Source organism: Tympanuchus pallidicinctus, unplaced genomic scaffold (genome assembly GCF_026119805.1).
Source record: "Tympanuchus pallidicinctus isolate F22 unplaced genomic scaffold, pur_lepc_1.0 scaffold3, whole genome shotgun sequence".
NCBI lineage: Eukaryota > Metazoa > Chordata > Aves > Galliformes > Phasianidae > Tympanuchus > Tympanuchus pallidicinctus.
In genome coordinates, this window is record NW_026294747.1 from 91,551,077 (window position 1) to 91,575,967 (window position 24,891).

The 24,891-nt window shown below is 40.4% G+C and overlaps 1 protein-coding gene across 2 annotated transcripts in view; it reads left to right on the top strand.

Moving 5' to 3' along the window:
* CREB5 (cAMP responsive element binding protein 5) overlaps positions 1-24,891 on the top strand; it is a 244,611-nt gene that overhangs the window by 76,706 nt on the left and 143,014 nt on the right. The window lies entirely within an intron of this gene.

Consider the following 24,891-nt stretch of genomic DNA (forward strand, 5'->3'; position numbering starts at 1 on the left):
AGTGGACTGAGAATGAAACAGTGGTCTAGATTCATTAACTGTCATTTGTAACGTGGTCACATCCATTATATGATAAGTGCAAAAGCAGTCTCCATCCCCAGTCATTGTCTAAATAATTGATGAGCAACTTGCTGTTTCTTTGGAGTAAGACTGACAAGTGAAATCCTGGCATTGAAATCTCAAAGTCCAGTTATTCTTTAGTTTTCTTTCAAGATTCTCTGTGTCTGGTGCAGAAGATTGATTTCAGGCTTTTCATTTCTCAGTGTCCCGATGGCAGGGATGGGCTGTGGTGCTGACTGCTCCAGAAGTGTTACGCACAACAACATTCCCATCCACAGTTCCAGCTTGCCAGTGCTCTTGGCAAGGCTCCTTTACTTCCCCTTTTCCTATTGTTTCAGGATTTAGTGATTAATACAGAAATCAGCTAGTATCGGTGTAGTAAAAATATCTGATGGTTGTGCCTTCATACGTGTTATGTATCAACAAAACACCGTGTTCACTGCAATAGTTTCACTTGTGAAACCATAAGTTTTTATCTTACGCGTGTCCCGCTCTGTTTGAAGATGGGCTGACAGAAGGGAGAAGTAAGGAAAGTTTATTTTCCAGTATTAGAAAGAAAAACAGCTAATTCCATTATCTGGTTAAGGTTGATAAAGCTGTTGTTCTAATTGTGAATTAATAGGTCTAGTGGTAATAATGATCCTAATTAAAAACAAAAACAAGAATAAAACCCAACCAATTTTTAATACTCAGTAATGAGGTGTTTTATATAAGACTTTGTTTGGCTTCCAAACAGTTGTTTCTATATAATGAGGAAAAAAACTGCATGTGGTTTTGCAAGACCCTGCCAGTCAGGTTTTCGGATTGCATTGTTTCAGGGCCATGGTGATTAGAATCTCCAGAGTTGGAAGGATTGAGGATAAAAAGGTCTGTTTCCTAGTCACTGGTGAGTGTCTTGTTTGGGAAACTTTTGTCATGACATATCTTAATTCTCCATGTGACTGATTCCCACAAATGTTTCCAAACTCTGAGTCTAAAGCTGCTCTGTTAGGAGGCAGTTGTCAGTGTTTAGTCTCTGTGTGAGCTGGTGTGTGAATGAGACTTATGGTATGACCTCCAGCACACTCCCTTCCCCATTCTTGCCTCTTCCTAGGAGGCTTTTTTTTTTTTTTTTTAATGGTGTGTCCTAGGAGATAATTGCTGCATTTTGGACTTCATCTACTTGCCAAATTGTTGAGCATCCCTGTTTGCCCTCTTTTCCTTCAGTCTTTTCCCTGTGGTGTCTGCTATATTTGCTGAAAGAACGTATCTTGTCATTTCCATTTATCTTCATCTTATCCTTCTAAATATGCTAAGAATTATATCCAAGAATCATTGTGGGGAATAAGGGCTTGACAGTGGTTCCAGTATTAGGCAATTGAAGATAAATCCAGATGGATTCAGAAAATGTTTATGAGTTCTGCAAAGTTTGGTGGTTTTAGTTTGATCGTCTTTTCTTTTTGTGTTGTTTTTTAACAAGCCTAAATTCTGAGGTGCTCAAGTAAGTGGTTTTGGGTTGGGCTCTCCCTCCTTTTTAAGACATCTGAAGTTGCCCCAAAGGGTAGATGAGTCTTTACCATGGAGAACTGTGCCAGGGAATGGCCTTTTTAATGAGCAATAAAAACAGCAGAGAGCAACTGGAGCACTGAGTTCTGTAAGAGCAGGATCAAGCCCTAAAGGTTATATAGAACCATCTTGTAGCAATATTCTGATTTTTATCACAACCACAAATATTTTAGTGTCAGACTACGGCCAAGCCACCTGCAAATGTTTGTGATGGCCTTACTCCAATGAAAACAGGGAACAGCAATGAAAGTCTTCATTGAGACCTTGCTCATAGACTGTGCTCCAGTAACAAAGAATGGAACCCACCTGTGCCCCCACACAACTTGCTTCATGGGGGAGGAGTTGGGTGAGTTTGCAGCAGCTGAAGTTCCTGAGGGATGTCATTTCCCCTTCCTTTCTCCTCCCTCCGTTTCTCTCCATACCTCTCTTTTTCCTGTCTTCTACTCTGCCTCTGAGGGACTGCCTATAAATGAGATATTGACACAAGGCATGGGAAAACATGACAGAATGAGTTCTGCTGGGCAAGCCTTACTGGCACAGTGCATATACACACATTGTTTCAGGTATTAAACTTCAGCTACTACTGAGCAGGCATCCAGCCAGATTAATCAGAGAAAGGGAAGAGCATGAAGAGTAATAACTTAAAAAATGAGGCAGGGTTCAGCCTCACTTTCCTCTCGCCATATACCTTATGGAGAGCAAGCAGCAACATTATTGTTGCAGCAAACTGGTGGATAGCCATAAAGGTCTGAGATAGCATTTACACAGCGAAGCAGCCTCCTGGCTACCCCTCCTCCCTCCCCCACCAAGTTTTTAGCATGTGGGAGGAATGCTGCAACTAGTAACTACTTGTGCTGATGAAAAATCAGTTGAGGAACACTTTGCAGTGAAGGGTGTCTCTGGCTGATTAATAGCACATCATTTGGAGATAAGATAGGTGGAGGAAAAGCAGTAAGGCATATCGAGGAAGGAGAGAAAAAATGATACGAGACATGCATTTGTCAAAAGTATAGAAAGGTGAGCCGAATCGGCTCAAGATACCGGACTCTGAATTAGTGTGTACGATAGCTATGTTTGTCTCTTAAAAAAAGCAAATTCATTATTTTCAGTGACAAAGCATTCAGCAATGGATCTGAAAACTATGGTGAGACAAATTAGCCAGTGCAGCACTCTAATTGTTTTACTTGAGCTTAATTTTTGCTAGCCAAGGTATCTTGTAAACCTGTGAGGGCTTTCTAGCTGTTGCAGCCTAATAGATCCACTTCACTGGAGAAAGTAAACTTGCTGCTGTTTTTCAAGTTAGTAGCAGATATAACTAGTAATTGTTCCAACTTGAAACACATTGGTACAGTTCTATAGCTAAAAGGAAACGCAGGAGGATTCATGGTTGTCACAGATCCAGAAAGTTGTTAACACTGTACTTAAGGCAGAGGGAGATGTGAGTCCAGCTTCAGTGAGCTCAGACTCCAAAGTGGACATAGAGCATTAACCATGTGATGCAGATTATCTTTTTTCAAAGTGGTGCAGAGCATTTTAATGAAGATAAGATGGTCTTTTGGCACAGCATAAGAAGGAAAAAATTGCAACCACATTTGATGAAATGCAAGCAGGTAGGAGAAGGCAACAGGAGGAACTTCGGAGATGCCTTTGGTTCCTTTATGTACTAAGAATATGGTACCAATAGGAGGGCAGCCTTTTAGTTCCATGTGCAGCACGGATTTTAACACCTATGCATTTCCTTCTTGTTCCTTTCCTCTGTCATGCTGCCGTACATCTCTCTTTGTTTCCAGTTTATAATCTCAGGAAGCCTTGGATAAATGCCTCTGTTCCAATTCATGTATATGGAGATACCATAGTACGTTGTGAGATGAGAAGAAAATGGGAGAGATGAAGTACTAAGTGTTCTCTTGACTATTAGATCAAGTCTATTCTGTAGCCTTGGTTGTGAAAGTTGTAAGAACAGCAAGCAGATCAGTAAAAGGGGAGGAAAAGGAAAAAGTGGGAAAAGGAAAGCATCTAACAGTGTTATTCTGTCCAAGAATATATATATTTTTGTCTTTGTACTGGAGGTTGGAGCTATATTCCCCATTTAAATGCTTCTGCATTTTTTAAATTGTTTATTAGTTTTTTGTTTATTGCTTATTATTTTATAAAAGTCTATTGTTTATGCCAATAGATTTTTTTAAAATCGTTCTTTTTACTACACTGGCCTCAGCCAACCTTACCATAGGATCCTATCATGCTACATGTGCACAACAGCCAGAAAACTGTGAACCCCAGGGTACGTTTCCTATGAAGCTATTACAAGTGAGCCATTTGCAGAAACAAATTGTCTCCTACCTGATGGCTAGTCAACAATGATGTGAGAGAAAACACCTGGGAGATAGATTCCTTTGAGCTCTTTCTTCCCTTTTGGCTAGCTGCTGCCCAGGGCCACATGTTTACCTGCATGCTTAGCTATGCTGGTCTGTGTGTGACATTGGGAAGCTCTGTTTGCTTCTTCTCAGCCTCCCCTGCTGTGTACATGGACTTGTACAGGAGCTGCTGACTCAATCTCTCCTGACACTGCTGAGTCAGGAGGAAAAAAAAAACAAACCAGCATCAGTGTTTCAAACACAGCACAAAGGGGTGATTGTTAATGATGTCTCCTATATCCCAAAGTGCATTCTCCTATACAAAACCATGACACCTCCCAAAAATTTTCTTGCTGTAAGGACTGGGGAGAAGTTGGAAGTACTGACATATATCCAGATGACTTTCAGGGGACTGAAAGGAAGATCATTAGCTATGTAATAAATAGCCTGTCAGCCAGGAATGGAGGCAGTTTAGTGTGCTTCTTATTTAACTTTTGAAGTCAACTCTTATCCTGAGAATTACATGCTAGTTATACATATTGGTTAAATCTATTAATGCATGAGGTATGGCGTGCCCTGTGCTTTCTGTTTAACAAAAGTCTTAAGCTGATTAGAAATATTACCTATTCATAACAACAGTAAAAACTGTGTCAAAGATATTGTATGACTTCCTGTCCGCTGATGCTTTGTATTATCATCTTTTGCTGTGAAGAGGAAGTAGACATCTCTCTCTCCTGATGGTTGTTTCAGACAGGTAGTGATGCCACATTATAGAGAATTTCTATATTATTGTTTTCTAAGAAATGGATCATGAAAATTTGTCCAACCCAAGAACCATAGGAGAGCAAAGTCAGAATAGATGACTGCGTAACTGTGACTGAACAGAAATAAGAAGCTTTCACAGACACAGATTGACTCTTGTATCAGAGTAAATCACAGAATCATAGAATGGCTTAGGTTGGAAGGGACCTTAAAAATCATCGAGTTCCAACTTTCTGCTGTGGGCAGGGCTGCCACTCACCTCAAGCTGCCCAGGGCCCCATCCAACCTGGCCTAAATTGCTTTCAGGGTTGGGGCACCACAGCTTTCTGGGCAGCTGTGACAGGGTGCCTCACTACCCTCTGTAAAGAATTTTTTCCTGACATCTAACCTAAACCTCCTCTCTTTCAGTTTGAAGCCATTACACCTTGATCTATCACTGTCAGACCATGTGAAAAGGCACTTCCACCCTTAATTATAAGCTCCCTTCAAGTACAAGAAAGCAGCAATGAGATCTCTACTGCTCCATTCCAAGCTAAACATACCCAGGTCCCTCAGTCATTCTTCACTGGAGAGGAATTCCCTCAAGATAGGACTTCAAAATAGGACTTAAATATGATATACAGAGAATATCATTTCTTAGTTTTAGTGGTTAGTATCTCTTTTGTATGTACCTCCAGTGTATATATATATATTATACACAGTGTATAAATCTTCTTTAAAGGCGTCCTCAAAATTTATAGTCAGATATTCTGATTTATATGGCTCTTTGAACTGAAACAGATGTAAAATCATTTTGGGATAGAAGAGGATCTCAGAGTTGCAGTGGGTTTGATGCAACAGATCAAGCTTTCCTAGACCAGAAATGATCATTAGAGTTCTGCACAGCCGAATCACATAGCTCTGTTCTTCATCACAAGTTTGCACTTAATCTTTCCTGATGCGTGGTTCTAGTGTGTGTTTTATCCAAGTGTCAGCATGTTTGACAGGTAACTAAGCTGCAATAAAACACTAACTAAAACAATGCAGACCTTGTTAGGTGTAAGGCTTTATTTTCTTTTTATTAAGAGAACAATGTTCAAGTTCCAGAGAAAAAAACTTCTTTAGAGATGCTCCATCATGCCATGTCACTTCAGCGAAGGGCTTAAATGTTTGGTGAGGGTGGCAAAATGACTGTGATTGACTAAAAAGTGAAGCACTTTATGTGCAAACGACTATGATAAATGTCATTGCTCACTAACAGGTGATAGCTGTGTTTGTTTCAAAAAGGGAATTGGTATTGTTGTGGTAAACCTCAATTTTAAATGCTTTGTCTTCTCTGTGTATTTTTTGGTATTCTTTCAAAGGGATGTAAAACAGTGAGAAATAGTGTTAATGATTTATTATTTTTTTTTCTTTTTGAAGCTGGAAGTTCGCTGAAAAGCAATGGCAAGTGCTTGTGGACAAACACAGAAACTGTTAAACTATGCATGTAGACGATTTTACTATCTGTGAAAGTAGACCTCCCTGTTAATTGATGAGTTGAGTTTAGAAATCAATGGTATGGTACATATTTTGAGCAGTGTTTTGTAACAGACTGCCCACATCAGCAAAGTGGCAGTGGTGATTAGGTAGAAGCAGCAGGTAGACTGAGAAGTGTTCACTTGGAGTGCAGGAAAAGTGTTCCTTGGAATAGGAAATAAACTGGAGAACGTGCTTTAGAAACATTTACTGTTATGAGCATCTGTATTCTCCAACAGAGACCGTTATTCTGAGCTCATATAAATGAAGTGGAATTTTGCCAGTAAAAAAGAGGGAGTTGTGTTAGACCAGTTGTAAGATCCAGGTCCTAATTGGTTTATGAAACGAAGGGGGCAATCTTTGAGCTATTACTGGCTTCCTCTGCTGTAAGTGAAGTGAATCCCAGCTGTTCTGATAGGGTCCATAAAAACTTGGCAGGATAATAAATGTTTTTAGTGGACAGTCCTCAAATGATCAGAATCCAAATCTCTAGCTTATTTGACAGTCTTTATAGAATTGCATATACTTCCTGGGGAATTCTGATTTATATTTATAGCACTTTTATCTAATTCATTAACCACAGCATCTAGGCTGACCAGTGCTGTAAACATTAAGACACTGAGTAACATTCATGGCTTCAAATACAAATTGAAGCACAGTGTGTACGTATCACAGATATATGAAGAAGATTGTGCATGTTGTTTTTCTCCCTTCCCTTGCTCTTATTTTTTTCACTTTGTATCTTCATCTTTTTTTTTTATTTTTTGAGATTACAAAAAAAAAAAAAAAAAAAGCACAGCATGAAATGGTTCTAGATACATTTTTTTTTTTCCCTCTAATGTTTCTAATCTTATAATTTTATGCAAATGCTAACTTTCAGGCTTTGTAAATTTTCTTCAAAAAACTCGCAGTTTTCTGGAGCTGGTTGGCTATGTCAATCCTGACTTCTCAGTAGAGCTGTTGTTCTGAACCATTTGTTCAGCTCCTGGGGCGGTAGAGTGTGTTTATTTACATCTAAGAGTCAAAGATACCACTCCCTGAAGATGCCAGGCACAGACTCAAGTCCAAGCTGTTGTTTTTGAAATTGTTGTATGTATTGAGGAATTCACCATTTTCCAGGAAGGCCACTCAGTGGTTGTTTAGAAATCTGTACTACTTCTTGCCTCTGCTGGTGTTAAATATTTTTACTTAGCGGCTGGATGTCTTTAAATATATATACTTTTAATTAATCCCAGAAATGTCTAATTTTCCAGGCTAAGATATAATGATTCCACTTTTAAAAGTAAGATGACTTAAAAATTACACAGATAGCATCTTGAGAAGTTTCTTAAAGAATGAAGAGTTGGGTTTCTGTGTTGGCTGGCCTTGGAACTTATGAGTGTCTGTTTTCATATCTGTATTTCTACAACATACTGAGTGAAGTTTCTCTCTGCGTGTCAGTCCTTATATGCCAGATGTTGCTTTTACATTTTAAACTTCTGTCTCTAGTGTCTAGAAAGCTGCCATGCCACTGCACTTCAGGTGCAAGGTGATGTCTCTGATGCCTCTGGTATTAAAGGAATGCAGCCAGGAAGAAGGAGAATATCTGTCTCTATCTTCTGACAGGTGGTTTCTCATACCATATGTTCGTGTCCTGTAACATGCTGTAAGGTTGTTCATGTATTGCATAGGAAGAGAGATGAACAGATCTGAATGGTGCTGTCATGGAGCACCTGGACAGAGCTGCTCAGGGAAAGCTTCCCTGACGTGCTCATGGGCAATGCTTGTGTTCTCACTAAGTGTTTTTGCACTACTGCTGGCAACTGCAGCCGGAGACATGAGCAGCTGACTGTTCCTGAAGGACACTCTTTTTAGATAAGCTGGACTTCATTAATTCATTATCACTGCAAGTTGTTGATGCAACTTCTTAGGGTGGCACAAATAATTAAGCATTCTGAAAGTGACAAAAAAATACAAAATACAAAAGATACAAAAAGTATCAATAGTCTTCAAGTATTCAGTCAAACAAGAAACTTGGTTAAAATCAGCAGGCTGTAATGGATGGCTGACTCTGGATGAGTTACTGATTCGAAGAAATGAGCTGGAACTGATAAATAAGACCAATTTTGAACCAATTTCCTATAATTTCTCTCACATAATACTCTCAATTTTTGCTTATTTCAAGTGGTTCCATTTGCCGGAGGTTACATGGCACAGGTATTAAACTAAGTCTGTACTGAAGATATATGATTTGAACATGTGAAATCAGAGCTGGTTATTGTGTCCAACAAAAGGAAGGGTCTTGTGGAAAACTTTACAATTTCCTCTTTAGTCTTGTTTAATTTCTTTTTTCCCTGCAGTCCATTCCAGGCCCACAGAGAAAGGAGACCTAGAACGCCTTTGAGTTGTTTGTGACCTGTGGGAAGTAAAATATGAAGCTGAAGAATATTTTTAATGTTAATTAGTGAAAAAAAACTGGAAGAATGCTTTCACTGAGTTCCCTTTATGCCATACTAATTTGATGTGGAGAAAGATAGGGATTCTGGGCTCTGCAACAGGGAAGAATCCATTCTTGCTTCCAAATTTTCCCCTGGCTTCTATATAGTTCTGTTGTTCCAACAAGAAAGTTGTGACTCAAAGGATTTATTCTAAATCTGTATAAAACACAATTAGCAATGTTCATTCCAGAAGCCATCAAGTGAAAATATATTTCTCCATGGGGAAAGCTGGGGTCCCTTCCAGTCTGATCTTTTTCTGTATACAACCTAGGGGTGTGGATGTTCTGCTGCATGTTAATGTAATATCAAGGGTTGTGGGCCCTTAACTCCTATAAAGCAGATGTTAGAAGAAATACTCAATCAAAGCAGAACTCATGAATGTAGAGAGAAGCAAAAAATTATTATACAAAATAAAACAAGTTGGGAGCAAAAAAATAAAAGCGTATATGTATGTATGTATGTATAATATGTATATATTAAACCTCAAAGGAAAAAAGTCAATTTTTGATTTGAAAGAAATATCCATGGAATACTCAGTGTTCCTTATGACCAAGTTGGGAAGTTGCTAAGATGTGTCCTTGATGACAGTATAAATGACTCCAAGCCAGAAAAACTATGTTGACAATAAAAACTTCCTGCTCAATGTATGTTTCCTTCTTGCTCCTTCTGCTTGTTCATTATTTGAACAGAAAAATGGAGACGCCCCTGCCATGTTTACAGGCCCTGCCTTGTTATTTGTATGATGTACAGAGAGTTGAAAGCTGAATAGCCATCACTGTATATTGGAAAAACCTGGAACTAATTAGGGGACCTCATTTGTTAGTGCTTGTGTGTTCAATGGTGGAAATAACTGGAGAGAACAGTTCCACCAATGAAGAGGAGTGCTTAGTAATGGAACTATAGAAAAATGAAAAAAGCAGCAAGAGTTTTGGGGCATTGGCATGAAAAATATTAACTTGATGAAATGTATTACATTGGTTTGTAAGGTTTTTTTTTTTGTGTGTGTGTGTGTATGTGTGTTTTAGTGGGGATAAGACAATTCAATTTGTCTGAAATAGATAACGGCTTGTAATGTTTTTACTTGTTAATGATTTACTTTCTTGACTGAAAGTTACGAATTGCAATGAAAGTTTCAGTTAAGCAATTTTCAGTATTGGTCTATATCATTGTATTAGTGTGTCTACTTTGGTCCTTTCTGTGACATTTTCTTCAAGGAATTATGAGAACTATGTATCCTTTTCATGCTACTTTTTCAAATCCATGCTGTGCATTCCAAAACTAAGAAAGCAAGCTAGTCAAGCAAAGGGGCTTTTTTGCTACTCCTTTTCTCCCTACAGTTCTTCGGAGCTCTCTGCTTAATGCTCAATTTTAGCAAAGCTGCTCCCACAAGTTGTGATAGGTTTTTGTTTACATGTTGTGTCATAGTTCAAGAACATAAAGTCCTGTTGTATAGTGCCTTCCTTACTGTTACTAAGATGCATTGTAGTTGTCTGGGTGGGAAGCAATAGTAATGTCACTTCGCTCCAGAAAGGCATAGTTGGTGAGTAAATGAGAAGTCATTGTCATTAATGCAACCCTATGTGTTGTGTAAAAAAACAAACAAACAAAACAACAACAACAACAAATGAAACAATCAAACCCAACAATCTGCAATCAGGTGAAGATCAGTCTTGGAAGATTTCAGGTCTTGTTGTAGTTTCTGTTTGCAGTTCCTTCTGTGTCCTGTACCATGTCCTGGATACGCTTTTTTTGTCTGACATTTGATGTGACAGCATAAGGCATTTGTGTGTATGTGCACATGCTCCTGCAAGTTTTTTAAGATACGAGAGCACTTAAGGTTGTTCCTAGATGCTCATCCTCTCCAGTCCTCTGGTTTTGCAGAGTTTCAAGGGAAGGTGATTTTTTAGTAGAAGTTGTGACACTTCCTATTCAGTAGTGGCTCCAGGGTTCAGGCTTGTAGCCTCAAAATAAACTAGACTAAAGGGTCGTTACTGTCAAGAATAAAGCCATATATTGTAACTGAGAGTAATCAGTTTGGAACGCATTTGCAGATTCTTTGTATTAGCTTTATCAAGTTGGGCCATCAGAGAGCAGATAGACAGGTAAGACCGAAAGACCTCTGAACCCAATTAAAATTGTACCACAAAGAAATCAAATTCATGTGGTTTACATTTCGGAAAGTTACATTTGGTGGGCTGTACTTACTTTTATTCTGTAACCTAATGCAGACCATGCAAACATTTGAAACGCTTTTAACAGTTAAACCAGCTCAAATAACACAGAACCAGAGCAGCAATAAAGAATGAATTAAGACTGATTGCAACTACAGCCAATTTTTTTTTTTTTTTTCTGCTTAAAGAAATATAAATGAATGATATATTTAAAAACATTATATATAGTAATTTTGTCTTCGGGTTTTAGCACTGCAATAGCCATTCTCTTATCTTTTAAAGCAAATGTTTTGTTTGAAAAGCAATTCTAAACCCACAGGCTTTTATTTGCGGTGTAAGAGTAAGTCTGGATGTACAGTGGAACCACTGCTATTCCCACTGATGTACATAGTTTGGGGATTGGTCATACTGCTCTGAGATAATTCTGAGGAGCCGACATTTAAGATACTTGGCAAAGCAAGGCCATGAGTATGCGAGGATAAGAAAATAGGTGTTTTATTTGCAGTCCCTTTTGTGAAAACCAGTAGACATGTTCATTCACGAACACTCTCCGCTCGCTGACATTAGATAGACGTTATGTATGGAGCAAGCCTTCAGCTGGTGCAGTCTGGTATGTGTTTAGTTCCTCTGTTTTCTGAACAAAGAGTCCTGAAGCCTTCAGAATATTGGGCTGGAGGTGCCAGTGCCAAGTGTGCCTAAACACTCCTTCTAAATTCAGGAGAATGATACTTTGCATCCATGGGGAAGAAAATGGCTGGCTTAGTTAGCACTCAGACCATTCAATAGATCAGTCTTCTCATTGTTTCCATCATAACAACAATTTTCCAGGACATTGGGAGGTCTTCCTGGCATTGGGGAAGGCGATCAAGCCAACAGCTGTTGTCTGTGTTGCATTCTGTCCTAGCGGAAGAACTTCCTAGGGCCCCAACTCTTTCCTTGCATCTCCAAGACACTGAAAAGCAAATCCCATGCCATTCTGCTTTTTTGGCACAGAGCCACCTGGCTATCAGCAGCTGAGCCCAGCTTCCTGGCTCCATCCTACAACTGCTATCCTGAGTGGATACAGCTTGTTTTCCCCAGCAGCTGTCCTGATGTGTCCATGTAGCAGCTTTCCTCACTGTTTCTAGTGCAGAGCTGGCTGCTCTGTCATCTTTGCAGTCCCTCTTTCCCAACAGATTTTAGGGCTGATGTGGTGGAGAGCATGTTCTGGCATGGGTCTCTCACCTGGCCTCACTGAACCCCTAAGGCTGTGTATCATTGAGATTATTTTTGTGGCTGCTCTTCTTTCCATGGGACATGGAATTCAATTAGCATTCAGGAGGGCTCTCCCCCTCTCTGGGGTGAACAGCTTGAAGATCTGCTGTCATGATTGTTTTTCAGAGGCAGATCATTAAAGAGGAAAGACCTGTATTGATTTAAAAACAAACAAACGAAAAAAAAAACCCAACTATTTTTTAAATCTTAACTGAAGGTAATGCAAAATACTTTTTTTCTTTAAAGAAATATTGGCTATGTAACCATTTCTAATCAGTGGCTGATGCACTGCTCCTGCAGTGCAAGCTCTTTTAAGGTGTTAGTGTGGGGAGCTTGGACTGCTGTGGCCCCTTCTCAGAAATGGTGGGACTGGAAGAAAATCTCCAGCTGAACAGATATGTAGACATTGTTCTAGAGATGGGAACCAAAACTGTCAGAATGGAGAAGAATCTACTCCCTGCTCTCTCACTTTTGTTTTATGAGCTTGGCAGGTAGTTCAGGATGCTTGTGCTGATTCTCCGGGAGAAGTATCTCAGTCCCAGCAAATATTTTTTCCCTATTTTTTTTCTTTTCCAGTTTTAATCATGTTTGCTCTTGCTGGAGAGTTGTTAGTGCCTGTAGTTGAGATTTTTCTCTGAATGAAAGGATTAGAAAGATACTGAAAAAAGGAGATAGACAGGAGGTGCAGAAGCATAGGAGCTGGGACTAGTAGCTATTCCAGTGTTGTTCTTTTTTGTCTGTACAAGGAGCAATAACAGGCTTACTTCGAAAGGAGAAAATCTATGTTTTGTATGGCAGTTTGTGGCAGTTATTTTCCTTCTGAAAATAACAAGATTAATGAAAGGTTCTAAACTCTGTTTTATGCTTTCATTGATACATAAAGAAATGACTCTTCGAAGTGTCTATATAAAACAGATAGAAGAGTGGAAGCGGGGCTGGACCCGGGCCCAGAGCATTGAAATGAGAAGGCCACACAACTAGCCATTCAAGTAACTGGCAGCGAAGTGGAGCAGCATTGCAGCCTGTAGTTGTGAGCTCTGTATCCACAGTCCTATGGTTCTTTCTAAGCACTATCACTTCTCGTGTACCCATGCTGGTTTACTATTTCTGCACAGTACATAACTAGACAATAGACAACACTCAGTCGTATTGTATTTTCATGTGTGGGCTTTGTTCAACTATTGGCAATTTTACTTATCCAAATATAATAATAAATAGTGGGAGTCTAAATGATTAATAGCAGAGCTTGTTGAAACACAAGCGATGTTAGGAATTAGTGTGTTTTCTCTCTCCTTATAATGATCCAAAATTCAAGACTGTGACAAAAAATGAGCACAAGGGATGATCTGGCTCGTGCCTTCCTTTTCAGCAGATGCATCCTTGGGGATAGTTTAAATATCATATTTCATCCTTGTTCTGCACACAGAGTGGAGTGGAAAGTAACTGCTGTTTTTGTATCGAAGGCAGGGAATATGATGGGAGAATAGCTTTGCTAATCCTTCATTTCAGCCTAGCTGAAGCTTCCTATGTCTGTGAGCACAGAAAGCACCGTTGCCTGGTTCCCACACTGAATGACCTGGCTCTCTGGGAAATCTTTGAACTGCATCTCTTTCAGCACCTCTCTGACAGTGCCTTCTGGCAAGCTGTCCTGACCGAGACCTAATGTATGAGAAACATTGCGATGGGACATGCAGGTTCCTATGAAGGCAGAAGGCTTCCTTCTCGCCTGGATGCCTGAGCTCAGTGTCTGATTTTATGTGGAGGGAGTGGTGATAGGGTGGAGGGTGAGAACTGATAAATGCGTTGACTGTGAAACATTTGGAAACACTTGAGCATGAGCGCTTTTCCATTCTTACCCATCTGCTGCTTTCTCTGAGTGCAGGGAAGTGATGGGTGAAAGGCTAAGATCGATTCCTAAAGTTTCCACTTAGCAAAGATGAAGGGTCAGATCCAGGGAAAGCCCAAAGTAAACATATTTTTCAGTTTCTTTCCCTTTCATTTCTTTCCCCTTTGTTAGACAGTTTAGTAATCACTCCAAACTATGGAAAGAAGTTTGGCCTCATCATTCTTTCTTTCTCCCACCACGAATCTATTTACTCACTGCTAGTCTGAGGCAATGGTTCAGCCCCTGTACTTTCCATGCAGGGGCCATATGCCCCATGATGCTTAAAACTACCTCCTGCCCATCCCTCTGGAGAGACAAAGGCGCAGAGCGTACTTTCCTTCTGGGCAGTGATGGGGAGAGAGCCTTGTTGCTCTTCCACCTCAGGAGCTGGTGCTTGGCTTGGTGTGCACAGATGGGCATCTTTCTCTTGTTTGAAAGGAGCAAAGTGCAATTCTCAACATTTGAGTTTTACTCAACACATTCATCTTACTGCAGGAGTTAAAAGTTCACAGAATCGAAACTAAACTGTCAGGTAATGTGTTTGCTTCAACCTTGCTATTTCTTTTCTTTTTATTTTTTTTCTCCTTTCTTTTGCATTGTCCTTTCACCAAACTTTAAAGAAATAATGTCTGCTTAACAAAGCAGCATTTCATTCCTAGTGTTGTAATACGTACAGCAGTCATGGGCAGGCAGATACAGGATTTTAGAGACCCTCAGGGAAGGAAGGAGGGCTGCACAGCCAGCCAGGTCTATACTCTCTGCCTCCAGAAAACTTAATGCAGAAGAGGTTCAGAAATTTCTACGTGAGTATATTTGGGGAAGACGGGAGAAGACAGCAGACTTCACAGGAAAGCCAGGGTCCATGCTGGTGCAGAATATCCCCTCCTTCTCAAGCCTAATGTGCGTAGTCCGCACTTAGATTCACTCCAAGCCTTGGTAGAGAGCTTGAACTTCTTGACCTACTGGAACAGAGATGAGCGTGCATCTAAGTGAGTCTGACAATAAACAGAGAAACTATTAATAAAATTTAGTCTCTGGCACAAGCGATCCCAGCAATGATTTTAGATGAGAGGATGCCTAGTGAGAAGAGAATAGTGGTGACTAAGGGTTAAATAAATGTGGACTGGGCAGGATCCTGCTACGTGATTCTTTTCCATTGTTTGCTGATGAGGTGCAGACGCTTGGCTGTCTTTAAGTGACCTGGAATCTGGAAATACACTGCTTTTAAATGGGGAAAACTGATCTTCAGAGATATCTTCCTTCACAGCTTCATTTTTGAATACTTAAAGACACCTGTATTTTATGTAATATCAGTTTTAATTTGAGCTAAAACGTGATCGCAGAACCTCCGTGAATCTGCAGTAAGTGGAGGAAAAGGCAGTGGTGCAGATTGCTTGTTTTAGCAGCCCTCAAGAAAGCAAGCATGGAGCAGGGGCTGGCAGTCACTGAGCTAGAAGCTGGCATGAAAAACAAGTAGGTGCTAAAGAAGGTTCTCAAGGTAGTGCAAATGCTGTGCAGGCCATTACCTGTCCAACCAAGGGCACCTTTGAAAGGATGCCTGCTGGGGTTGGGACAGTACCCATTCGCACAGCATGCTTGGTCTTGTTCCTAGAATAGGCAGCATGGTATTCCATCTCTAATAGTGGAAGTCAAGAAGGGCACAGTAAAAGCTTGTTTCTTGGAGGTAATCTACTCTCCTTATATACATACAGTGTCCTGGAGGGACACCCAGTAAAATAGATTGGGCAACGAGCAAAGGCAATCTGACAGCCAGCATGCCTGAAAGGTCAGATTAGATTGAACACTTAGCCTTTATCCATTAGCATAAGCTAATAAATCAGGGAAACCAGCAGTGGCCAAGAAATAGCTGTGTCTTTGTAACATAACCATGTCTTAAACCAGATGGAAAGGGCTCCAGGAAATCTGAGGACTCTAGATAATACTCTAGATAATTTGAGAGCTGCTTCTCGGTGACCTCTTTGATAACCTTCACCACGTAAGGATGTTTGCGGGCTAAGATGTTTAGCTATGCTGAGATGACAACTTTATGGGGTAAGAAAAATAGCACAGAGTTTTATTGTTGTTCGGATGTGGGTGCAGCTTTGAAAGGTTGCTGCAGCCTGTCAATAGGGCTTCTTGGAAATTATGATTTTCTGGTTAGGCCTTGGGCTGCATTAATTGTTTAGAGGGTGTTAGTCTTCATCTGTTGTTAATAGGTTGTTAAAAATGAAAAAGATGTGTTCATGGAGCAATCTGTTCTTCTAGTCTAGGAAGTGCACCAGGTGGATGTTATTTTACGAAGGTTTTACTTTGATGGGCTGCTGGACAATCTAGTGTTTGCTGATGTGAGAGCATATGCAGTGCCTTCTCTTAGTCTCTAAACACCTTTCCAGCTACCCCTTGAGGCCATCACACTGTCCACTAAAGGCCATAGAATTCAGTGAAGCCTTTCCATTAGGGAAAGTTAGAGGGAGTTCCTGCTGATCTACATGGAAAACTTTATTCTCTTCTTTTTTAAAACACTTTGTCTAATTTAAATAATCTGCATGGATATGCCTCCAAAATTCACAATGGTAGAGTCACTTTTACATACTGCAAATTTAACTTGTCCCATGGAAGGAGACTGATTAAGTGTATTTTACATCTGTTGCACAAGCACTACAAACACTGGCAGTATTTCATAACTTTCCATTAATGAAAGGAATCATGATGGAAAGCTTCCTCAGATTCTGTTTGCCAATAAGACAGTTTGCATATAAGACAGTTTGCAATTAGACAGTTTGCATAACCCAGTCTAGAGAAAACAAGGAAAATGCACAGAATATGATGAATGAATCGACACCTTCTAAAGAGATAGAAGAAAGCATGCGATAGCAATGTTGAAAACAAGGGAAAGTATTGTAGGCTTGTACTTCTCTTGATATGAAACTCATTTTCTGAGCATTTTGAAAAGAATGGAGTCTTGATTTAGAGTCTTTTATGGCTAGTGTATTAGAAATAATGAACCAGAATGAGGAAAAAAAAGTGAAGCCTAATGCTGTACTGTAGAATAATAATACAACTGTAATCTAGAATAAGACACAAATTTTAATTACAATGTTAATAGGTGTCCTTTTCTGTTTGACGTCTGTTTTTTGATCTGGTGGGAGCATGCTGAGGGATGTTTTCAAGCCATGCTGCTAAGGTTTTCTCTGTGTCTGTGAGGGCTAGTAATGTCAGTTTTCTTTTTAAATGGCGCATTAAAGTCACTTTTTTTCCAGAGCCAGTATTGCAACAACTGAAAACACTGTGAGGCTCTTAGTCGTTCAGAGTCAGCAGATAATAGTGGGAGGAAGAAATGGTCTCTTATGATTGTGGTAATATTTTATTCTTTCCTCTCTCTACTGTAGTTACTCTCCAGCTCTGCTGTGCGGCTTCTTAGATCTTTTAAGCAGGTGGCAGAACCAAATGAACTACTATAGAAAAATGGCAGAGAAAATAGATAGAATGACACGTCTCTGAGATGTCAGAGTATCAGTCTGTAGTTTTGGTGTGGACCTTCCGGTGGAGTATGTGCTTTTGCTCTCGCTGTGGCAGCTGTCACCTAAGGATGCCTGGTTTTACCAGCAATTACATGTAAAGGAAAACAGAGCGACTTCTATTTGTGATACAAATGTTGGTGCCTCTTAATTATTGATATAACTGTAAGCATAGGATGTATACGTATATATTATTTCTCTTCAAAAGTGGTAAATTGCCATTGGAGAGGTTAAAAAAAAATAATAATGGTAGCTATTGTCAAGTACCTGTTTGCATCATCTTGAAAGCAAATTTGGGTACTTCTTGTTGTTGCTCTTACCTGCTGCAGTTAAGCAGCTTTCAACCCACTGGAGATGATAGAATGGAAAAGATAGTGACCCTGCTTTAAAATGTGCTGTTTCAAAGAAAAAAACTACTGGTAACTAATCCTCACCCTGGCACAGCTAGCGTGACAGCAAGCACGCTCTGCCCCTTTGGGCAGGGAGGGACGCGTCTGGCCGACGTGCTGGCACTGGCAGGCTTCTGGGGACCTGTGTCCAGCCCTCCTGGGCTGAGGGAATGTGCTATGAGAGTCATAGGGCCTTTGGGGATGGGTGGGAAGAAGGAACTGCCTGCTAGCAAGCACATAGTAAAAGACTTCCACAGCTTCGGAAAAGTCTTGGAAAGCAAAGTCCCATATGTTCACGTCATACTACATGAAGTACAACAAACTTGGCTGTGATAGAAATAAATGCTTCTTTTAGTGAACGTATATGTTGTTGAAACTTGCACAAAGAGTTTGGAGAATAACTAACATGGGCCTAATAAATATCTCAGCATTATGTTGAAGAAATGATTTGGAAGCCATCATCTTCAATTGGTTCTTAGTCCTAGTGAAGCTATTAGCAAAACTTTTATTGGTTTCAGCATAACTAAGACATCTCCATTACATACTACATCCTTGATATGTAGTATTTGCACATAAACTTCTTGCAGAAAAAGTCATAACAGACACATTTATCCCAAATGTCCATTTTTGTGAAAGCTGAGGAATGGCATATGCATTTTATGAGGCATCTTTAAAGAATATTTTGTGCTGAATTAAATTAGTTTTTCTGTAGTTGCTTGTTGTATTAGAAAGATCACAGCATTCTTTTTCACAGCATTCTCTTTTTGGTTCTTTATTTAGAGTGTGCTCTGTGAGAACCCAAATCGGCACAGCATTTTCTGGGCTATGTCACTGGTTGAGAACATTGTTTATCTGACATTTCTTCCTCTTCTCCTATGCAGGTTTCCCCGAGCTCCCTCTGCTTTTCTTCTCCATTCTTGTCTGCCCTTCCTCTTTAGGCTGGATCTTCTCCCCTTTTATTTTTGTTGCTTCTTTAAAGGTGATAGGTATGAAAGTCAGAAAGAATGAGAATATTGATATTAAGCTACATAAGGTGAATTATTTATTTTTTTTTTTAAAAAAGATCCATTCTCAAAAATTTAATGATTTTGATAAACACTACCCAATTTGGGAACAGAAGAAACCATTAAAAAAAAAAATTACACCAGAGAATTACTTTTGAACTGTCACTAAATTTACCATAGCTGATTTCTTCTGCTTGCATCATGTTTCAAATCTGTTCTCTCCCTTCTCCAAAGGTCAGGTCAAGGACTGGCATGTGTGGTGCACGTCAAGACCTGTGTCTAAGGATTGAGGCTAAGCCACCTCAGCACTTCATTCTTCCCTGGTCACTACCTGTATAACACCTCTTCTCGGACCTTAACTCTGCCCACTGTTTTGCCACAAAATCTGTGACTGAATCTATTCTCTTTGCTTCATATCTTGCTAGTCAAAATGTTGGTGAAAACTTCAAGAGAATTTTGTTACGGGCTGAAATTTGCCAGAAAAGAGGGAACAAATGAAATGTTGTAAGATTTAAGTCTGAACTATTTTTGAGGTCATAACAAATTTGTCTTATGGAGACTTTTTCTCTCCAGGCTTTCATGAGGCAGGTCTGTGTGCAGGTCCGATGCAGCTGAAATAGGCTACGTTAGTTCCAGTACACTGCAAATCTTTGGGATGTGCAAACTTTACCTATTAGCTGGTTTTGCTGGCTGTGCAGCATGACTTACGTGCTCTTGGTGAAGCCCAAGCTGAACTCACTGAAGCTCAAAGCTACACCCTACTGTTTAGCAAGAACTCAAGATGTGCAGTCTTACTTGATTAGCATCATTGCCTCAGGTCTTTCAAAAGACTAAATTGGAGTATATTCTTGAGAGATATTTGACAATTTAAAGAAGTTTATCAATTTCACATAGAATTGACTATATTCCTAAATAAATTCTGAAAATGATTGTATTGAAGTCTACTGAACCACGACTGCTCCTTTGTTTATGTTATTTGATGAGGAAGTAACCGCATTACTTCCACACAGGCAAACACAATGCAGTTAAAATTACTGTGACAAGGGAACTGAATTTAAGTCAGGCAGCTGCTTACTACCTCCCTTCATGTAATGATAGAAAGATGCCTTGGCCATGCCAGTGGATTGTGCACCCAGGTGTCTGCGATGGCACACAGCTGCTGCAGAGCACCGTGCCCTGTGCGGGAAGTGCTTTCCTCCCCTCTGCTGTCCTTGTTCTCCCGATAGCTGGATCAGGCCGGCGCGGTGCAGCGTGCCGTATCTCACCCTGCCAGCCTCAGCCCAGCAGTCTCTGACCTTTTGCAGACCTGATATTTGTGAGCTGACAGCCGCTTAGGCCCAGCTTGTGCCAGACTGGTTGTTTTGCCCTGTGATGATGGATGAAAAACATGATGCGACTCTGATCTGTATAGCGAGCGACATGGCTTGTCAGAGGTCTGGTTTGTAAATAATGGCAGCAGTACTAATAGCAATTAAATAGTATATTTCCTGCAAATCTGTCTTTTTTTCTTTATTTTTCTTCCTCCCATCTCAAATCAGAAACTGGTTAACAAGTACAACAGCAGATTTCTGCAACAGCACTTCTGTCAAGGAAACATTCTATACCTGATTTAACAGGCTTTAAGGAGTTAGTTGCTGTATGGGTTATGTGGGTTTGTGGCATCTATTGGACTTCTTTAAACACAACCTGTGTCAAAATGCCAGGTTTCTCCTTTTGCCCTGCAACCCCCATTGGAGTAGTTCTGCAGGGCTATTGGCTCTGTGCAGTAGAGCTGATACCTGGGTGGCCCCAGTCCATGGCTGTGGCTGTGGGGCTTAAGCTGGAAAGTGGGATGAAGGTGCCCTGGTGGCAATGGCTGGGGACAGAGAGTGGCGATGCGGCAGGAGGAGGACGCCAGGGCTGGCTGTGGCTGCGCTCCGTCATACCGCAGGAATCTCTGCCCTGGGTGACGGTCAGTGCCGATTAGGAAAAGGGTAAATGTCAACATTGTTCTGAACTGCTAACTGGAAATATTCCAAGAGCATTTCAGACATGAGACTTTGGAGGTTTTCTCCTCCCAGGCTGCTCTCCCTCCTCCTCCTCCTCCTTCCCCCTCCAACTGCAGTAACTCATTCTGTCAAGGCCTGAGTGCTGTCCCTTCAGACCTTCAGATAAATCCTTTACAGCAACGACTCTAAAAGCTGCCGTAGTGTCTCTGTCTGTCTGTCTGTCTTTCTGTCTTCCCTTCGCCTTCGCTAATTTATACAGGGGAGAGTGTCAGCCTCGTAAGAGGATGGCAGCCCTATGTACAAGGTGGGGGGAGTGGAGGGGGAGGCTGAGAGCCCTGCTTTGACACATGGGGCTTTGCTTTTTTGCAGAGGTCATTAGTGCTCTGCTTGGTGACCACAGCTTGATTACGAACACTGTGGAGTGGTGACACTGTGCCAAACTGTTTGGAGAGGAGGCCTGTGTTTTTGCTCCCCTTGTCTGATTTGTTTTAAAATATATTAGTACCAAAAAAGATTTAAAGAAAAATTTATTGCTAGCAAAGAGGGAACGAAGTCCCTGGGGTAGAATAAATAAAATAAAAACATGAGAAGTGCATTTATAGTCCTCCTGAAAATAAGAGTGCAGTCTTAAAAAGGTTTCCTTAAAATGAAAAATGGATGACTGAGTCGCCAACTGCTACTAATCTCAAAGTTAGTGCTTTTGATAGTGACGGCTGTGCTGCTAACTCTTGGTTAGCAAGGGTATTTCGTTGTAGGATAAGAGGGCTTTAGAAAACATTTGCTCCCCTGTGGTTTAGAAATTAGCTTGTGTGTGGAATAAGTGAGCGAAGATGGAACGTATTTTCCATTGCCCCAGTTATTCCTATGCACGTGTGTGCGCTGGTGTGCTTTTGCATGTGCGTGCACACACTAATAGCTTTGCGGTGATGATGGAGGCGATCAAGATGATATAGAATGGAAATACTGTGTGATTTTCTGGAGTCAGCCTTTTAGGACGCCCTTTAAATGGGAAAGGCAATGATTTCTGGAAAGCAGGTTTGCCAGCAGGCTGCAGTTAAGATCCTCAGATGGTATTTACTACAGAAATGCATGTTACTGTGATCTGTTTGAATCTGGAAATGCATTTTCCCGCAAGGGAGAAAACACCTTGTAATAAAACATCTTGTATTTTACTTGTTTATTCAGTGTTATGTCTTTTTAATAAATGGTGGGCTTAGTCTTGTTTGCATTTCTGCTTGTGGAAGATTTTCACTTGACTTCTGTCTAGTAAAATCAGCATCTCGCCTCTAACTCTGATGCCCAGTGTGAGATTTACCATACAGAGCTCAGATGGTTATCTCTGGAAGTCAGGGGGTGCAGCTGTTTATCAGGCAATCTGCAGAGTTGTGAGTCCCAGCAGCAAACGTATAAAACTGTTCTTCCATCTTTAATTGCTGCTTTTTTGGCCCGCATCATACTTTGCCTGAGGGATATATCCAGTGGTCTCCAGAGAGCAGGAACAGAGACACTAAGGTAGAATTACACCAGAGCTGTCCTCCAAGTCTTGCAGAGAAGTAATGCACACCAGTGGAGTGAAGAGCCAGGAAACCCCATGGGCAGGACTTTGCAGCTCAGCTGCCGGATCTGTTTTTTTTAAAGAGAGGCTGCTGATGGGGAAATGAGGCTTTTGAACTGATGGGGGTCCTGCTTATACTCTAGAAAATTGGACTATTTATGTCTAACTGTGCTCTGCTGAAGGGAGTATTGTTTCCTGTTCTTTCCTGGGAGATGTAAGAGAAATTCCTTTTCCCGTATTGTTTGTTGAGCTGTTCTCTCTGTAGGTGAAGTCCTTTGCTGTGACACTGTATGCTTAACTCACCTCACTGCCTTTTGTCAGCTGTTTATGCAGTGTTGAACTCATTAGTGGCTTGTGCCCCTGAGCAATTTCTCAATGCTATTAATAATAATCCTTCATGCAAAATTTATATTTCTAAAACTGAGAGTGCTGATACTAATTAAGCAAACCTCTCATTAGGAATCACAGCAGCGTAAAGCCTCAGGAAGAGCAGGAGGAAGTGCCTTGAAGTGGAGAGTGTAGGGTTTTAGTCAGTCACCGTATGTCGATTTTAGTTATTTTGCCTCAGAGTAACGCTGGGCATCCTTGGCAGAACGATAGCGCAAGCCTTAGTCGTTGAAACCCCTCCCAGCACTGTGGCCATGAGAACACCCCAAGTATTTTAAGTTAGCTACGTAGGTCCTATTCTTAACTTTTCATCTCAGCAGATACTTTTCTCATTAGAGCTCAAGAGCCTTCCCTCTAAGGTAATGATGATGTATGTTAAGCTTCACTGTTCAAGTCCCAGCTTGTGCATTTCTAATGTGTTATGACTGTGATCTGTGCAATAGCTGTGCTCAAGTCTTTTTGGGCCGTGTGACTTAATGGCGGTTTTAATTTCCTTCTTCCAGTCCTGTAGCCTGTTCGTGTGTAGGAAATTACTTTGTTTTTCATGTTAATTGATAGCATGACCTGTTTCAGCAATTCACCATCTCAAAGGTATGTCTGAGTTCTCCGAATGACTCACTGACATAAATGCACATGAGCTAAAGCCACTTGTGTTACAGAAGGGCCGAAAGCCAAAGCAGAGTGTCTTGCTTTCCAAGATAGCCTTTTAGCCTGTAGGACCGTGAGCCCCGTGGCCCTGTTTGTTAATGACTGCATTGAAGTCTTGTGGCAAACGGTAGGTTGTAAGAGGCGGCCTGCAGGAAGAGTCATGTTAAATTCATGGCCTCTAGCTCACTTGATCAATTGCGAGCTGGTAGACGTTTATTTAAAATTTATACCACATGAATGTCTGAGGTAATAGGTGAATACTGTAAAGGGTTTATTTAAAAAAATATTTTACCAGTGGGGTCTTTGGAGATCAAATATTTCATTTTCAAGGGTGTCCTGAGTATTCAAAGAAGAGGAGGGGGAAGTAAAGAGGGATTTGGATAATGCAAAATACCACATAAAGCAAGATTTTCCAAGGAAAACACCAAGAAGCTTGGTATGAGCATTTAATGTATGCTCGAGTTTTTAAAAGGAAACATTAATGGTGAAACATGCCCTCAAAGGACAAGCCAGCAATAAATTTTGTGTCACAAAATTACCTGTCAGTGAGATTATGTTTAAATAAAGTGGAATTGTTCCTGCTTCTTGAGGGGTTGGGAGAAACTTCATGGGAGAGTGTTCAAAGTATTCAGAATTATGTGCAGAAATCCCGTTAACAATAATGGGATTTGTATGTTCAGCCCAGCTCAAATGGCATTGAAAAATGTGACTGTTGCTCATTCTTCCCCAAAGCACAGTGATAACGAGGGAGAAATGAAATCTGTAATATTTTTTCTCAAGATTTTTTTACTACCTTCCAGACACACTGTATCTCACTAGTAGCCTGCATGTACTTCATCATGATGAAAGCCTACCAGCAATTCTTTCTCACTTTTTTTTTTTTTTTTTTCTCCTTTGGTCAAGCATAGGGTGGGAAATAGCAGCAACAACAAAAACCATATAGATTTGACATGTCTGTATTTCCAAAATCTGTGAAAATGGGGAATATTCTTGCATACAAATTCAATGAAACAGTGAACATTTTGAATCTCTGAATACTAGTAAAGGAGGTTTGGTGGTTTTGCTTTGTTTATTGTTGTTATTGTTGTTTTTCCTAACTTCTTTGTGGACCTGCTTAAAAAATCAGATTCTGTGTTTTGACATAATGTAGATGAATGAAAGTGAGCGCTTGTAAGTTAGCAAACAGAATAGGGAAGAAAATCCTCCAAAAGTGGAAGGCAGAGGAAGAAAGGGTAAAAATGCACAATTAAGGCTTAAATATGACTGAACATGTTGCCATGGGATTTGATCTTATCCTATTTACAAGAGAAAACTTATGACTCATGAGTGCTAAATGATCAAGCCATTACTCATGTATGGAGTAAAAAAAAAAGGATACCTTTTATGGGATTTTTAAA